Below are 13,875 nucleotides of genomic sequence, written 5' to 3'. Positions count from 1 at the left end.
TGCCTTATATTTCCCATCTCCAAATCCCATCTTCTGATTTGTGGCAATTATGCTTAGGTGAGGTTCCACGAGATATTTCAAAATTATTTCAAGGGCCACCTCCGTCCTGTAAACTCAGTTTACCCCTCTCTGATTTGTTGCAAGCTCTGTGAAGTGCACAAAGCAAGATGTGAAAAGACAATGATTCATTTACATCTGGATTTGATGGCAGCCAAATTGAGTTTAATCCAACTGTCACATTGAATAGAGTAAAATCAATTGCTAAGTGTGAAAGAAGGGTTAAAAAAAAAAACCTGTACAGAGAATCTGGGAAGGAAAACGAAAATGAGAATAGCTAAATAGAAAATGGAGGAGAAAGAGAGAGATGGAGAGCAGCTTGTGGCTGAAAGAAAATAAATTTTAGGTGTGAATGAGGGAACTTGAACTTTGGAGATATATGCTCAAGGAAAGGTGACAGCAATTAATTTCTATTCCATCTGGACAGCCCAGAAGTGTCAGAAAGGTGATGTCCTTCAATTTTAATGGTAAGAAAATAACACAAATGTATTTATTGCTGTCATGGATTCTGAGTCCCAAGACTGAGACGCTTTGGAGAATGGTTTGGGTAGTAGCTTGCCATTTTTAATTTGGCAGCTCACAATTTGTTTCCTCCTCTTCATTTTCCTTCTGGGTATGGACTCTCGGGCAGATTTTTTGTTTATTTGCAACCGTGATTTCTGGCTTCTGCAAATCCTGACTTTGGATTTATGCCGGCATAATTGAGAAGAGAAATTTGGCACTTGGTATGTAGAATAATGGGCTTAGGAGTGTTGATCGCAGGCTTTTGGCCTAGTTCACCAAACATTTATCATTTATTTAAAGTTCTCCTGTTTAAAAAGTCTGTGTGTTTTGGAGGGAGGGAAAGGTGGTTGAGAGAGAAGGGATATTTCATACCTAAATTTTGCTTTTTAATAAGGAGAAGACGCAGCTTTGGATGCACCAACACAATGCAAAGCAAATAAAAAAAAAGAAAACTCCTAAAAAAGGATGCCCAGCCTTTTATAATTGCTACATGTTGCTTTTAAAAAGATCCTCCATAATATGAAAGAAATTCATCATGATTGGAGTGCAGCAATCCATATTTTATTGTTGTGAAATAAAATCTAAAGAGAAAAAGGAGGGGTTTTTTTTAAACCCGATAATGAATCCTAGGAGATGCATTATCCCTGTGAAATTTGCAACCTTCTCCTTCTTCAAAAAGAAGAGTATATAAGAGGGGGAAAAATGGGATTAATGGTTTATTCAGACTTCATAATGGTTCATATTGAAAAATCATGACTGTAGCACTAGATACCCAGAGTTATACCAGCATTGTAATAGGCTTCTTGAATAATTTGTCCCAGTGACATAAGGAATCTTAGCATATGAATAACATGTGTTGCATTTTGTCCTACTTATAGTAAGATTGGCAGGGTTGTGCTTTTGTATTCAAAGTATATGAAAAAGAGACAGGGAAAAAAGAAGCAGAAAGATAAATGGCAGAGTGACAGAATAACAGAATTGGAAGGGACCTTGGAGGTCTTCTAGTCCAACCCCCTGCTCAAGTAGGAGACCCTATACCACTTCAGACAAGTGGCTGCCCAATCTCTTCTCCAGTGGTGAAGCAGCCACAACTTCTGAAGGCAAGCTGTTCCACTGATGGTTTTCACTGTAAAGAAATTTCTCCTTAGTTCTCTCTTGATAAACTTCTATCTGTTATCTGCCGTCAGATGTTTGGAGAATAGGTTGGCCCTTTTCTTTTTGTGACATGAGATGCCTTTCTTTTCACAAATATAGATAGATAGATAGATAGATAGATAGATAGATAGATAGATAGATAGATAGATAGATAGATAGATAGATAGATTATTCATGATAGATAGATAGATGATAGATAGATAGATGATAGATAGATAGATAGATAGATAGATAGATAGATTATTCATGATAGATAGATAGATGATAGATAGATAGATAGATAGATAGATAGATAGATAGATGATAGATAGATAGATAGATAGATAGATAGATAGATAGATAGATGATAGATAGATTATTCATGATAGATAGATAGATAGATAGATAGATAGATAGATAGATGATAGATAGATAGATTATTCATGATAGATAGATAGATAGATAGATAGATAGATAGATAGATAGATAGATAGATGATAGATAGATAGTTTATTCATGATAGATAGATAGATAGATAGATAGATGATAGATAGATAGATAGATAGATAGATAGATAGATAGATAGATAGATAGATAGATAGATAGATAGATGATAGATGATAGATGATATATATATATATAGATAGATAGATGATAGATAGATAGAGGGAAAGAAAAACTCCAAATGAAAGAGAAAACAAAAGTACAATGTTTCTTTTTCTTAAAAAACCCTGGAAGACCTTGTTCACAAGCAGATTAATATTCATAGGCTCTTTTGAGTCCAGGGAAATAATTAAAAAAAAAAAAAGAATTGGGTGTGTGGAAACGCTCTCCCGTTAGCAAGCTATCCACATTAATGACCTGAGGCAAATAGGAACTGCCAGTGTGGTTGCCAATGGATTGTGCAAACAAGCAAGATGCTTTCCAATGTTCTCTTCCAGTTTGACATCTGAAGATACCTGATTATCAGCCAAAGACAGTGTGTGTGTGGATGAGCTGGAAAAAAAAAATTAGTCTCCAACTGAGGGTTGCATTGCATTCAGTATGGAGCATTTGGAATAGCATTACCTGTATCATTAACCACAATAAGGTTTTAGGACTGCTTCACAGAACTTCAGCAAAGATAATGTTTCATGTACCTTAATGGAAGGAATCCAGATAAGAATGGAACTTGGATAAAAAGCTCAGTTCCCATCATGATGAAAAACAGTACAAAGAAGAGTGCAGAGAAGAGAAACAAAGATGATTAGGAGTCTGGAGGATAAAATGTTGTGGTTGCGGGAACTGGGTAGGTCATATCTAATGAAGAGAAGGACTAGGAATGACTTAATAGCAATCTGTTGTGGCCCCGCCCTCTGAGCCTGTCCCATCGGAGGAAGAAAGCTCCGAGCATGAGGAAGAGGAGTCAGCCAGGCCTCCCTCTCCAGGCCCCTCCCCTCTGGCATTGTCTCAAGTGCCGGCCGAGGGAGAAGAGACAGCTGATTCGAATCAAAGTGATAATGAAACATCATTCCTGGACGCACGCCTCCGAAGGCGTGATAAACGTTTGCAGCAGCTTGGGAGGCGTGCTAGGGATTAGAACTGAGTCACTGGACCACACCCCAGAGACTATATAATAGAGGGTAGTGGTCAAGGATCTTTTGTGATGAACAAAGTAAACCTTGGACAGTCACTAAAGCCTCGTCCGGAACTGCTGGGAGGAATATTATTTCTGTTTGGACTTTCTTGAACGTTCGTATCTTATCTGTCTGTTTGTGAAAATAAAGTCCCTTGGCAGACGGTGTGTCTATCGCTGCCAAGAGGGAGATAAGAACTGGGTGCGTTCCAAAGTGTTTCCTTAACCCTCGGCTGGCTGTGTTGTGTGTGTGTGTGGGGACGGGGACAGATCACAATCTTCCAATATCTGAAGGGCTATCAGAGAAGATGGAGTCAACCTATTCTCCAAAGCACCTGAGGGCAGGAGACTAGCAATAGCAATAGCACTTAGACTCATATACTGCTTCACAGTGCTTTACAGCCCCTCTCTAAGCGGTTTACAGAGTCAGCCTCTTGCTCCCAACAATTTGGGTCCTCATTTTACCCACCTTGGAAGGATGGAAGGCTGAGTCAACCTTGAACCTGGTGGGATTTGAACTGCCAAACTGCAGGCACCCTGCAGTCAGCAGAGATAGCCTGCACTACTGCATTCTAACCACTGCACCACTGAGGCTCTAGAATTTCAACCTAGAATTAAGAAGATATTTCCTGGCAATGGAACAACTGCTCCACAGATGGAGACAACCAGTCAGGAAACCTGGTGGAATTATAGGATAGTTAAATGACCTTTTGAATTACGGTCTTCAGTCTCAGGATATGATAAACGTTCTGAAACTGACCAACTTCTAAGTCAAAGGGCTTCTGAGTTTCAATTATATTTGCCTCCAACACTAGTTGTGCATGGCCAACAAAAAAGGACCTTCTCAGTGGTGGCCCCTTCTTTATGGAACATGATTAGGTAGGGTTGCCCTCCCCCTGCTCCTTTTCTAAGAGACCAGTGGTGGTATTCAGCCAGTTTTATCTGGTTCGGACAAACCGGTAGCGGCAGCTGTGGGAGGCTCCGCCCACTAACCCGAATGTCATCATGTCCCGTTTTTGACGCTCTGCGCATACGTAGAAGGCCCTGTGCATGCACGGAGGTGGCGTGTGCATGCTCGCATTTGCAAACCGGTAGCGAAGGTACGCTAAAAATGTGGCTTTGTCAGCCTGGCTGAATTCGAAATAGAGTCAATCAAATGGCTGATTTGATTGAGTAGTTGTTGCCATGTTTGTTTGTTTTTAATGGTTTTATTATATGGGGGATCTTTTTACATTTTTTTAAAAAACGTTGTAAGCTGCCCTGAGTCACCTATGTTTGTGAGTTGAGGGGCTACATAAATACGTTTAATAAATAAACTAACAGATAAAAATGGAGCAGAGATCTTAGCCCATTCACTTAGAATCCTTCTGTGCCTAGAGATGAAGAGATTGAATGCAACAAGCCCAATGTTTATTCATTTCAGTCTGGAAAGAAAAAGATTCATTCGAGACTCTAGTACATCAAGATATGCATCTATAGATACGGATATAAATTCAGATGCTTCGTTCCCAGTAACAGCTTTTTTCCCTCCAACATAATGACTCCCACGGTGCACACAAAGAGTGACCCTTTCAAAAATGATAACGTTTTAACAAAATGTGTTTAATAAAGTCCTACTTGGCATGCCCTCAAGACTGCCTATTTAACATGTTTACATTAATCCTCAGCATTTTGAACATGAGTGGAAAACAGCGCAGGCATCTTAATTGCAACATTAAAGACTTCGGAGTATATTTTCCTGATGCAGTATAGGGACTAACATGTGGCCATAAGCTCCCATTATGACTGAATATATTCATGCCTGTTTAATGATTCATTCATTTACTAATGAAGTCTTGGTATATTTATAATTATGATGCAATAATAGGCATAACTATGATGAATGTATATATTATCTGGGAAGAGACATTCAGGAAAAAGCATCTATGTGCTTTGGGGTGATTCCACATATAAAAAAAGAAATTCTCCATTTAATGGATAGTTCCATTATATCAAGTTCTACTTTTTTTTTTTTTTGAATTGTTATTATTACATTTGTATATGGCTTTTAGGAGAATTTTCTCTTCTGTAGATATTATACACTATATCCAAGGCTGCGTAGAGTCATATTGTCTTGTAGAATATGGTTGGCCTGACTGAGACTAAAAGAATCTTCCTAAGGAAGGAAGGAAGGAAGGAAGGAAGGAAGGAAGGAAGGAAGGAAGGAAGGAAGGGAAAAGAGGGAAGGAGAGGAAGGAAGGAAGGAAGGAAAGGAAAGAAGGAAGGAAAAGGAAAAGAAGGAAGGAGGAGGAGGAAGGAAGGAAGGAAAGGAAGGAAGGAAAAAGAAATGAAGGAGGAAGAAAGGAAGGAAGGAAAGAAGGAAGGAATGGAAATAAATAAATGAATAAATAAATAAATCTATTATCTTTAATAATACTACAGATAATCCTCAACGGTGATAAAATGGAGCAAAGAACCTCACTGAACCAATGTCTCCCACAGCAACAGAAATGTTGGGGTCAGTTGTAGTCATAAGTCGAGGACTACCTGTAATAATAAACCCTGCACGCACAGACCACAATACAATATCAAATTGTATTCAGCGGAGAGGACGAAAGTAAATATTTCTTGGGTTATGTTACTTCAGGACCAGAGAAAACATAAAAAAGAATGAGTCAGAAGTTCTCTTTTTGTCTTTGCCATGAAAGGGAGCATCTGTCAGGATTAAAAAAAAAAAAATTCTCTGCAGAACAACAGGAAATTCCTTTCTAAGACAATTCTCATCAAAGAGCAACGCTTTTTAGTATTCAAGGTGGCCACGACGATAAATAATGTAAATAATTTGGATTCTTTGTCAAGACCTGGATCATATCTGCCGAAAGCACATCAATATTTGTGCAGGCTTAATTACCAACTAAAGACAGATGCAGAAGCACCAGAAGTTTTCAGTTTATCCTTGGTGAAAAGGAAACAAACATATGTAAGGCATGGCATTCATTAGCGAAGCAAGAGCTTGACTTAATGTCTCTGTCTCTCATCACCTGGGGTAGATATAACTCAATCATCTCTCCCTCCCTCCTTCCCTCCCCCTCTCTTATCTATCTCCTTCCTATCTTCCTATCTCTATCTATCTATCTATCTGTCCTGTCTGGCTGGCTGGCTATTTAGCTAGACTTCCTATTTAATTATATATATTCCATCATTTCATCATTCCAATTCCATCTAATTCTATCTATCTATCTATCTATCTATCTATCTATCTATCTATCTATCTATCTATCTATCTATCTATCTATCTATCTAATTATCTCTGTGTCTGTCTGTCTGTCCGTCTATCTGTCTAATTCTATCGATCAATCAATCAATCTATCATCTATCTAGCTATATCTATCTATCTATCTATCTATCTATCTATCTATCTATCTATCTATCTAATTCTAATTCTAATTCTAATTCTAATTCTATCTATCTAATTCTATCTATCTATCTATCTATCTATCTATCTAATTATCTCTCTCTGTCTGTCTATCTATCATTTATCTATCTATCTATCTATCTATATCTATCTATCTATCTATCTATCTATCTATCTATCATCTATCTATCTATCTATCTATCTATCTATCTATCTATCTAGCTATATCTATCTATCTATCTATCTATCTATCTAATTCTAATTCTAATTCTATCTATCTAATTCTATCTATCTATCTATCTATCTATCTATCTATCTATCTATCTATCTATCTAATTATCTCTCTCTGTCTGTCTATCTATCATTTATCTATCTATCTATATCTATCTATCTATCTATCTATCTATCTATCTATCTATCTATCTATGTCTGTCTGTCTGTCTGTCTGTCTGTCTGTCTGTCTGTCTGTCTATCTATCTATCTATCTATCTATCTATCTATCTATCTATCTATCTATCTAATTCTATCTATCATCTCTATCTATCTATCTAATTTTATCTATATACCTACCTACCAACCTTATGTATCCATCATCCACCCATCATACATCCTGAGCAGGGAAAATAATGTTCCAGCCCTGGCAGGCAATCCATGTAATTGCTTGATTGAAAATGCAAATGGCTCTTGACAAAGGAGCCGATAGCTCTGCTGAAATCATAGCTCATGATCTGATGTTGTGGATCACATTAGAACAGAAATTTTCTGGCTCTGGTATAGTTTTCAGTGCAGGAATAGGCAGTCTGGGAGGCCACATGTTGCCCCCTTGAGTGTAATTCTTGCTGCACTCAAGGTCTTCACTCTTGGAATATTCTTCTAAAATTTAGTGGTAAAATTGTGTTTCTGATAGCAGATTATGGGAGGGGATGTGTTTTAATATAAGAAGATCCCTAACCTTAATTCAATATTTTACTAGTCTAAGCCCTATGGGAGGCATTCTGGGTCGTTTAGTAGCCAACTGGATGCATTTGGAAAGCTTCTATGCCTGCAACAGGGGTGGGTTCTACTTACCTTTACTATCAATTCGCAACAGGATCGCTAATGATGACATCTGGGGTGGTGGGTGGGGCCTCCCACCGGTTTTACTACCGGATTTTACGAACCAGTCCGAACCGGGGGCAACCCATCACTGGCCTGCAACCAAAAGCAATATTCCCTTCGTATGATAGTTTTTCAGCATTGAATGTCATTTAGTCCCTCTATCCATTACACTTGCTGAATTCCACAATTCCACAATTTAACAAAAGTTTGTGCCGTGTAAAAAAACCCCAAAAGTATTTCTTTCCATTTGTCCTGAATCCTCAGTGTATGAGCATGAGTCCTAGCATTGGAAGATAGAGAAGAAATTTTTCTCTCTCGTTTTATCTACGCCTCATGTGATTTTACGACCCTCTACCATGTTTCTCAATTCCTCCTAGGAGAATTCATCCAGCTCCTAATCCTCCTGGGTCCCTAATCCTAAAACCAAAATTTCATTTTTATCTGTCTCAAGCAAGAAATCCAAAAGGGGCCTCTATGGGTTTAAATATCTTCTTGATCTAAAAAAGTAGAATAGCAGAATGCCATTCTCTCTCATAATTTATGCTAGCGATGGAAATTTTCCACACTGCCTTACTTATTAGCGGGCAGAAAAATAGTATCTACATTTTCCAAAAGAAGAAACAATTACTACTGTATATTTAAAAACTAGAGCTGGCACCTGGGTCTGATGAAAGCTGGGAAGTATGGAAATTGTTGAATAGGTGAAATCCAGCAGGTTCTGACAGGTTCTGGAGAACCAGTAGTGGAAATTTTGAGCAGTTCAGAGAACCAGCAAATGCCACCTCTGGCTGGCCCCAGAGTGGGGTGGGAATGGAGATTTTGCAATATCCTTCCCACAGGAGTGGGGAAGGAATGGGGATTTCGCAGTATCCTTCCCCTGGAGTGGGGTGGGAATGGAGATTTTACAGTATCCTTCCCCTGGAGTGGGGTGGGAATGGAGATTTTACAGTATCCTTCCCCTGCCACACACACCAAGCCACACACACCATGCCCACCAAGCCATGCCCACAGAACCTGTAGTAAAAAAAAATTGTAGTAAAAAAAAATTCACCACTGCTGTGCACCAGAGACACTCTGAGCAAATGGAGCTATCTGGTGGCTTCTTGTCTCTGTGATTGTGGTGACATGCAAACAACAACACATATACAGTATATTATACCTGCCCTTTGCTGTTCTGACCTAGGCTTCCCCCAAAATCACGAAGCAGAATCCTGGTCCCGACAAAACCCCTTTTATTAAACAAACAGTGAATTCCTCTCAATCACCTTCAGCAAAGTCTTTCAAGGGAGAATTTACAGCCACAGACCTTATCTGGCTTGGAGAGCTGCCAGGCCGATATCTTCAAAACTTGGCCAGGAGTCTTGGAGAGTCACAAATCAATTAGGCGAACTAATTGTCTCCTGCAAACTCCCCTCCCCTTTCGCTCCTCTTTTATTCCCTCTGGGAGGGGCCATTTATCATCCACCTGTGGCCTTACTCCCAAGTCGACCCTTGTTCTTTAGCTGTTCCCTTCGTCTGGCAACTCTGCACATGCGCACACTGGGAACAGGCTCCAGCTGTTCGTCTGCCTCACTGATGTCCGACTCTGAAGGCAGCTGATAACTGGCATCCGGCCCTGGCCCCCTCTCTGCCTCTGATGCAGAGCCCTCATCAGAGCCTTCCTCAGACTCCAGGACTAGCCCATGTTCCTCCCCAACATCCCCACTGTCCAAATCTGGCAGGCCACAACATTTGCAACCCAATCAGTGCACACTTGAGGATGTCATGCAGAGGTGGGATTCATTTACCTTCCCTACCAGTTCGCAAATGTGCATGCTCTTTGTTCATGCATTACATCCAGGTGGGTGGGCGGAGCCTCCCGCAGTCCGGTTTGCCTGAACCGGATAGAACTGGCTGAATCCCACCACTGATGTCACGGCAGTGCAACAGAATGCAATATATGTTGCTAGTTTCTGGGCAAGATCTGTTTGATCTGTACATATTTTAATCTGGTATTTTATATTTTAAGTTTTATGTCCTACAGTGTGCCTTATTTTAACTGTGGTGCTTCTGACACAAATAAACAAACATTTAAAAACTCACCGACAAAGTTCTATTATGGATTCAGCTTTGATGGAAAGACCTATCTGGAAAAAGAGCGATATATCTTTAGACAAAGAGTAACTCACTGTTATTCTTACAGCATGTTGGTGCAAGCTATAATCGGTAACATTAAAAATGATGCAAGGAAAGATAATTATCTAAGCCAAGTCTTCCTTCTCTGCTCCTCATCACTGCCATCAAGTGGGTGTTTGTTTGTTTGTTTTTTAATCCTGGCTGCTTCCATTAAACTGCCTTTTTAAAATATATATAGCTTCGTTATCCACCAACTCTCTAGACCGAAGCAATAATTAACTGGCAGAATACACTACCAGCAAAAGTTGAACAGAAAGGCCTCTGACAAAAGTTTGTTTTTAAAAACAAAACCAAAAAAAAAGCACACTATGACAAGAAGATATATAATATGCAGTTATCTGGAAGAGATTTGATAGAAAAGAGAATTTATTTTAGAACAGTTAATCATATGATAAAGTTTGGCAGTTTTTATTTTCAATTTGTCATTGCGGTAGCTGCTTCTCATCCTTCAGTTTCTTCGGTTTAGATTAAGTACATGCCTCCATTTTGTCTTTTCTCTACCACAGGGTTTGCATTTCAGTTCTAGCAGTCTCCAATTCTTTTTTTTTTTTTTCCCCTGGCAATTCCCCTCTGGGATAAAATTACTTGCTCCTTTTATGGCAAGGGTGGGCAACTCTGGCAACTTTCCGACTGGCTAAGGAATTCTGGGAGTTGAAGTCCACAGGTTGTAAAGTTGTCAGAGTTACCCACCCTTGTTCTATAAGGTGTTTTTCATATGTTTTTTCTACTCTTGAGCCAGTTAGAAACTGGAGTTCTGCTTCAGGTTTCATTCATCTTTATTTGCCACATTCTTAGGCCACACATCCTTTTTTAAAAATCTCATTTCCTCTTAAATCCAAGATAGATTCTTTCTAAGAATGAACTTTCTACCAGTCGGGATAAATTCCCAAACTCAAATGGTAGAGAATGGAAAGATTTATATAAATCCTTCCATTCTCGTATTAAATCCTCATATAAATCTTATATAAATCCTTCAACTCTCCACCATTCAGACAGTACTGAAGAAGCTTCTTGGATGAGAATAGAAACGTCTTCAAGGAAAAACAAAGAAAATCCAGCTGCCTTTTGAAAAAAGCACCTTTGGGGCATCCATGACCTGGATGACTGAGAATCTCCCTAGATACCAGATTAAAGCTGTTGGGTTGCAAAAGTTTGGATAGCCAAATACTAAAGAACCGGACATTTTGTAAACTTAGAATAAGATGACTGAAGCTTTTAAATTTCTTTGCCTAACACATTTTCCTAATTCTTTCAGATGGCCCTTGGATCTTGGCAAACCATATTTTGATTGATGAACTGAATTTGCTAAATATAGGAGAAGGTACAATTCACGTTTAAAGGATTGCATTTGGCTTGGTGGTCTACAGGTGGATAGGTATGAATAGAATAGAATAACAGAGTTGGAAGGGACCTTGGAGGTCTTCTAGTCCAACTCCCTGCTTAGGCAGGAAACCCTACACCACTTCAGACAAATGGTGATCCAACATCTTCTTAAAAACTTCCAGTCTTGGAGAATTCACAACTTCTGGAGGCAAATTGTTCCACTGAATAATTGTTCTCACTGTCAGGAAATTTCTCCTTAATTCTAAGTTGCTTTTCTCCTTAATTAGTTTCCACCCATTGCTTCTTGTCCTACCCTCAGGTGCTTTGGAGAATAGCTTGACTCCCTCTTCTTTGTGGCAGCCCCTGAGATATGGGAACACTGCTCTCGTGTCTCCCCTAGTCCTTCTTTTCATTAAACTAGACATACCCAGTTCCTGCAACCGTTCTTCATATGTTTTAGCCTCCAATCCCCTAATCACCTTTGTTGCTCTTCTCTGCACTCTTTCCAGAGTCTCCACATCTTTTTTACATCATGGTGACCAAAACTGAATGCAGTATTCCAAGTGTGGCCTTATCAAGGCCTTATAAAATGGTATTAACACTTCACATGATCTTGATTCTATCTCTCTGTTAATGCAGCCTAGAACTATGACTTTCTCATGGTACTAAATTGAGATATTATCTTTCCAGTTCATGACTGGACTTTCTGGAATGTTAGCACTCCCAAAGTGTGCTCAGGTTTTTGTGTCAAAATGCATCTTGCAAGCTTTCAGCCATGAAGGTAAGCTTAAGTACACCTTTTATAACGGTAGGCATCTGTGAATGAATTCTTCTTAAGGCCGACAGCTGTACTTCACATCTTGTTTTCTTCGCTGTGGATCACTTGAGTGACTGCGCTGACAAGCAGAGATAGATGGGATGCCCTGAAGTCCATGTTTACCTCATAAGGACTGCTTCCTTGAAGGTGACCACCTGAACAAAACAGACTTCTTAAAAAAAAATATCTAAGCAATCGTCTTCTAGAATGACTTTTGGAGTTTACAACTCCAAAGATAAAGAAATATTGCAAAAAGGAATCTCAATTACCTGAGCATGCTTTACCGAAGTTGCCAAAGTCCAGTTTAGAATTCTCTTGCAAAATGGATCATCAGATGCTCAAAGCAATCCAGAAAGCAAGTCTTAAAGATAGCATTAAAAGAAAGCCTCCAGGCACATCCATCAGTATGAGGTAGAGGCCAGCAGTAGCGTCCCCCGGTCTAGCCAATCGGTCTGGTGCAGGGGTGAAATGCTCCCGGTTCGGACCGGATCGCCTGATCCGGTAGCGATGATGGTGGGTGGTTCGGAGAACCAGTAGCAAAAATCCCTGCCCACCCCCATGCCCAGCTGAGCCACTTTTTTTTTTTACTTTTAAAAGCATTTTTTCTACAACCTCTTCGCTTTTAAAAGTAAAAAAAAAAGTCTCTGCTAATTGCGCGGCTCAACTGGGATCATCAGAGGCTTTTAAAAACATTTTTTTCTGCAACCTCTTCGGCCGAAGAGCTTGAAGAAAAAAAAAAGCCTTTAAAAGCCTCTGGCGATCTCAGCTGAGTTGCCTGATCGTCAGAGGCTTCTAAAAGCATTTTTTTCTGCAACCTCTTCAGGTTGTAGAAAAAATGCTTTTAAAAGTAAAAAAAAAAAGTTGGCCACGCCTACACAGTCACATTACCCCCCCACCAAGCCACGCCCACAGAACCGGTAGTAACAAATTTTACATTTCACCACTGGTCTGGTGACGTCATCGGTACGCGGCCGCTTCTCAGCTGACAAATACCGTTTCAGTTTTCACAGCATATGGTTTAAAATAAGAAGGAACTGACAGTAAATGTCCATTTCCCTATAAATCCCCACTAATATGAGTCATTCCAATATCTAATCATTGCCTTAATGTACACTTGAATCAATCAACTATGAGAGTAAGAAGAACATACTTTTAAATTGAGGGCAAGAAGGTCAACTAATGATATATTTGCTGGCATGCCGTAGACTGAGTGGTGTTTTCATTCCTCACAAACACACTGCAGTAAAGATTCCGCAAACAAACTCCTCATCCAGAGTAATCTTAATCACATTTCCCAGCAGAGAGGAAATTAGGTTTTTTGGTTGCCTTTTTACACTTTAAGATAAGTTGAAAATGTAAGACGCGGCTTCCATGTATTTAAATTAAGAGAAAGTGGTTTGCATAGATGTTTATCGGGTTCATAATTATTCTGCTCGCCTCTCAAGTGAATTCTTCAGGTTTGCCACCCAAGGCAATAAATTACTTAACTTTCTAATTGTATTTTAATACTCCCCGCAGCATTCGGCGGTATTATATGGAGCTACAGTGCATCTTATTTCAATGAGGTTGAATATTTTGAGATTCCTGGCAGCAACAGGGATGCAATGGTTGAAGGTTCTACACTGAGAGAGAGAACTTCTGACCGTCCAAGTTTCAACTTTGAAGATTGACAGCCAAGATGAAGAGCTCTGGATGTGTTTCTCTCACCCTACCCCAGCATTTGGGAGAAAATCAAGATCTTAAATACTTTTCAGAAAG

The sequence above is a fragment of the Pantherophis guttatus genome, chromosome 11, assembly GCF_059756535.1.
Source record: "Pantherophis guttatus breed Tessera chromosome 11, ASM5975653v1, whole genome shotgun sequence".
Taxonomy (NCBI): domain Eukaryota; kingdom Metazoa; phylum Chordata; class Lepidosauria; order Squamata; family Colubridae; genus Pantherophis; species Pantherophis guttatus.
The sequence above is the reverse complement of the archived record's forward strand: the minus strand, read 5'-3'. Positions refer to the sequence as shown.